General features: G+C 44.6%; 1 long non-coding RNA gene across 1 annotated transcript; it reads left to right on the top strand.

Annotated features, from left to right (window-relative positions):
* The first annotated feature begins 1,475 nt into the window (after positions 1–1,475).
* On the top strand, positions 1,476–1,978 carry LOC125759727 (uncharacterized). The gene is made up of 3 exons (XR_007417362.1): positions 1,476–1,661; positions 1,769–1,845; positions 1,917–1,978. It is a non-coding gene; the product is annotated as an uncharacterized LOC125759727 (long non-coding RNA).
* The last annotated feature ends 3,022 nt before the right edge of the window (positions 1,979–5,000 follow it).

The following is a 5,000-nucleotide window of genomic DNA, read 5'->3' on the forward strand; positions in this document are numbered from 1 at the left end:
CAAAAATATTGATTTCGTCACACGAAACGTGCGAAATAGAGATCTCGCGGACTGTACAACTTTGCTGGAAAATTTCAGCTGCGTGTTTCAGGGGCGCGAAAGCTCTAACTGATTATATGAAAAGCTGAATTGCCCAGTGATCTTAAAATCTGGCGTTCTTGCAGCTTATTAAATGTCCATCTGTCTAAGAATGATGTCGCATTTGCAGTTCTGCTCCAATCAATAACCCAGACTAAAGTTATGTTTGCTGTGCCTCAGCATTCCCGAATCCAGGCCGAATATTTCTGATGTGCACGTTAAGTATTTGACTATGAAAAGGTACAATTACGGAGTTGGTTAGGGGCGGAATTTAAATGTCGAAGTTTTTCACCTGTTTCGCAAGAAACTTCGCAACCTTTAGCGATCGGGCCGCCGAGAATCCTCCGCCGCATTGTCATGAGTACCGATCAAGCCCTACCTGTTATGATGAAGCACTTATATGCTCAATGTACAGTGGTACGACATGAGTGCTTTTCAAGTGTGCTGAGCGTTTACGGTTTCTGCTTGAAGCTCAAGAAAACGTACCGCCTTTGCATGCATTAGATGCAAAGCACTTGAGTTGAACAACAGCAATAAATGGGAATAAATGCGAGTGCCGAGCAGAAATGTAATTTTGATCGTGATACTATAGCGCGCTAGGCTCTATTAAAATATCTACGATTTTGAACTGTCCACGGAAAATTATCATCCCCTCCTCCGCCTTGTCTATGAGCTCAAGTGGGACAGTTCGGCACTTCTGGAACGCTAGCACGGTGCTCACGCTTTAGCACTGTCGTGAATATAATATATGATTGATCTGATCGAGCCGCATGACAAAGGGGGGACATCAGATATAATGGTTAAATATAGAAGTGTGCGAAGATTGAACATTTGGAATATCGAATCGAATATCGTCATACTTGATTCGGTCTTCGGGAATAGCCATATGCGTTAATACGAATATTTCAAAATATCATCTATGCCCAAATAAACACGAAATTAGCGTAAAAATACAATAATTTCTACGGTCATAAGCTATACGTCGTTTGCAGAGGCAGAATTCGACAGTCCGCACACACTGAAGAGTTTTAAAATTTCTACTTGATGCTCAGTTTATGGTTTTCATGTTAATTTGTTTTAATGTTAGAGTACCAACGATATTTTGTGTTAACAACGAAAACGGTTCAATTCAAATTCGATCCGCTTCTTGCACGCATTAGCGCTGCCCTAAAATGTTCAGGCATGTGCTTCAGTTGAAATTTCCCGCTCCTTTTTTTTCTCACCCGAAAGAGCTGATATAAGCAACACGTGCGTTCCTCCGAAAAAAAAAAGTGGTGAGATCTCTCTCCCAGAAAGAATGACAAGGCCTGAAAGGAGGAACGAAGAGGGAGGCGGGGCGTGCAGCGGGGCTACCATAGCGGGGCGCCGGACCCCGCACCTCTCGCGTTTTCTTTTTTTTCTTTGCCACAGCGCTGGGGAGGGGAGCAAGCTCCATGCGTCAGTTCCCGCCAAATTGTAGCTCTTTCGAGCGAGGACGTGCTGACTGAAACACTGCACAGAGACGGGCAAGCACTCAGAGGCATTTCGTTTGCCTTGATCCTGGAGGCGGCCTTCTCCCATTGCCGAGGATTTGAAGCGAACTCGTAAGTGGCATTTTATTTCCTCGCTGTATCGCATGGTGAGTTTTGTCTAGCGACAAAATCAAATTTTATTTGCACAATTGATGCGTCAATCTGGTCGTCTCTTCTAGCTGGCAGATCAGAAATGTTCAGGCGAACGGCGGTTATATTTGTCTGTGGACCCAAGACTTCGTTGACGGGCAAATATGTCAGATTTTCTTGTTTTTTATTTGTGGCATCTTATTGTAAAGCCGCGACATATTTTGCCGTTTTCTCTAGGGAACCCTGCAACAAGGACTGTAGTGTGAATAGCGTGCTGCGCTGCTCTCGCCAACTGAAAAAGAACTCTGGTAAGATGCATGCTTGGTTATGAAAGTCTCACGCAATCGCTTTTCACATTGAATTTGGTCGCAGGTGTGCTGTAAATGCCGAGTGCACAATATGTGACTGGCCCGCGGCTGCTTTGAAGGTAAGATTGTGTTCTCATTAATCTATTTATTGTACCATTTGTTTTCCAGTGACATAGCCAACAACGAAAACCTCGATCCATCCTCTCTCCACATATTATCTAGTTTGTGCGCTGTGGAGCTTGAAGCACTTCTCGGAATTTCAGCACACTCGCATTTATTGTAAGTGCAGTGTTTTTCTTATTTGTGCAGCGACAAAATTATTTTGTTTAGTTGTGTGAATAGAGTTTCTAGACGCGACATGTCTGTGCAACTGGTCAAGTAAATAGTCTACCTTTCTCACAGTATTATTCATTGTTGTTTCTTTCAGTTTTTCCCGACAGAAGAAAAATGCAAGTCTAACATCTCGACGGTAAAACGTCGCATCTGCGCACGTGTTCAGGGCCAAGAGCACGAGAAGTGGCCGAAAGAAGGGAGCCGATCCAACAGGAATGCCGTCCGTCTTTATATTTATATGTGTCAGCGTTATCATGCCGTGATCACATGGACTGTACGGTTGCGTTGCACAAGGGCTGATGCAAACGCTCCGTGCGAACAATGTTGCATGGAAAATTAGTGCATCTATACAATTGCAAAATAAAGATCTAAAGAGAGAAAACTTATATTCACGTCTTTCTTTTATTGTGTGTTACGTATTAACACGTTAACAAGTGCAGACCGTTAGAGGCGTTTAATTCCGTCTTACATGTGCACTCTGCCCGTAATTAATTCAGATAGAGTTAAACGCCTCTATAAACTGCCCGTTCACATTAAATACGACACGCATCAACACACCAGAAAAAAATTGATGCGTTTTGTTAGAACACGCACAAAAAAAAAGAAAAAAAAAGCAGAGCAATACTAGCGAAAAACGTCCGCAACCGACCCACGGCCGTCGGTAAATCGACGCTTATGTAAGGTCGGGCATTAGTCAACCCGCGAGCGGCATGCACTCGGCCTCGTCGGCCACGGTGGACGGGCCTACATTGGGTGCCGACGCAGGCCCACATGAGGCCAATGTCAATCCCCGAGACCGGCCCTACATCGGGTGCCAAGGTTGGGCCAACGACAGTGCAGTTGGCCAGCGACGTCAGGCCGACATTTTGCCAAGGATAAAATGTTGCTTGGGTTGTTACTAGCGTATCGTCACTCAGGATGGTATCGTCGGAATGTATCACACTTGTTACGTAGCACTAGTGTCGATGTCGCAGCGTGATCAACCTTCCGTTGAGCTTTCGTACGCTGTTTGTCCTCGAAATAAAATTACTTCCACGCGACGGACGCCATTCAAATTTGGCCAAGGAGACCTATGCATACCGAGCAATCGAATGAAGGGCACATCTAGACTTTGAAATTTGATGTCAGTGCTCCTTTAAGTGCACCTAATTTGTCAAGTACCTTAAAAACATTCTATTCGCGGATTTCAAGACATTTACGCGGTATTCGTTTAGTGTGCGTACCTGGCCACAAAAGTTTCATTCTCAACGAATATGCGGATGCACTTGCAGTATCATCCGACGATGGCCCTGCAATGTCTATATTGGTGACGTCGGCGTATGTCACAGCAGCGTGATTCGAAAAGCTACATGGCCACATCCAACAACTTCGGTAAGTTTCCTTTGTTTTCATCTGATCGTTCCATAACTGAAATATGCTTGGAAGAACAGACGGCGTTCCCCTATAGAAGGGCATAAACATCGATTACAAGGCTACGCGATGCCGAGTCACCCTACGGCACTTTTACCTTCGCAGGACTGGTCTGGCTCAGTCACCTTTATGCCTTGACTGCAATGAGAGTGAATCTCTGGTTAATTTCTTTTCAATATGCCGAAGGTTTAAAATTCAAAGAAAGGCTACTGGAAGAATCCTTCCAAAAGATGGACTTGAATTTGTTACTTCCGGTGGTCTTATCATTTCGTGGTTTTAGCCACAAGAGCGCTTGTGATGGTGTATGCAGTTTCCCCCAGGAGACCAAAAGAATTGAATGTTAAGAGTAAATCAATTTAGTTTTCGATCGCGATGCGGTTTATTTTTACCATCTTTTTCATTTATTATTTCCTTATCTGATTTTTATTTGTCTCTATCAATAATGAGTAACTAATAAACTGCTTATTTATAAACCTGTATATGTTTCATAACGCTACTAATTTCCTAAACAGGGCAACCAACCGTGCGATGCATGGCCAATCCCCCGGTAGCGCCGAGTTACTGAGGAACAACCAACAAAATATCGTTTAGTGCCTATAAGCGAGCAACAACAATGGTGCGCGGGGGTGTCCGCCATCTTGGTCGACGCTGTGCACCTCATTGTGAACACACTTGTACATAGTCACACGTGGTGTCATTTTGCGTAACATCTTTGTGGTGGTGGAAGCTGTTCCATGTACCCATCACGGAGCTCCGCAGCGGCCGCCTCATCGCGGTTCAGACAACGTTTGTTTGTTTGTTTGTAGCCTGTCAAGTTTGGCACATACAACGTTTACAGGATGAATTAACATCGCCTTCACTTGAAGGAACATCGTCTTCACTCCTCACTATACCTGCCCCTCCTGTGGCTTCCAAGTTCCACATACACGGTCCTACCTCCAGCTCGTGATCTTGGATAAACTCTGTCGCAAGGCCTATCCAGCAGCAGATTAAAAGCTCAGCAAAAAAAAAGTAATGTGGAGAAAATTGCAAACCTGACGTGCCTTCACGCCCAAATTCTCAACTGTACAGTAAATGGAACCCGGAAGTCTTTAAACCCAGATGGTGCGCACTGCAATAGCATTGAACATCTAGTCCATGTGGTCTGTACTAGCATAACGACCCGAATAGAAATGTATAATGCTGGGAGACACTGGCATAGTAGGGCGGGAGGGGGGATGGTTAGGGGGTTCAACTCCCCTCTCCGAAAATTTTCAATTTTGCTTGTGTA

This window comes from Rhipicephalus sanguineus, chromosome 8 (assembly GCF_013339695.2).
Source record: "Rhipicephalus sanguineus isolate Rsan-2018 chromosome 8, BIME_Rsan_1.4, whole genome shotgun sequence".
In the NCBI taxonomy this organism is placed as follows: Eukaryota; Metazoa; Arthropoda; class Arachnida; order Ixodida; family Ixodidae; genus Rhipicephalus; species Rhipicephalus sanguineus.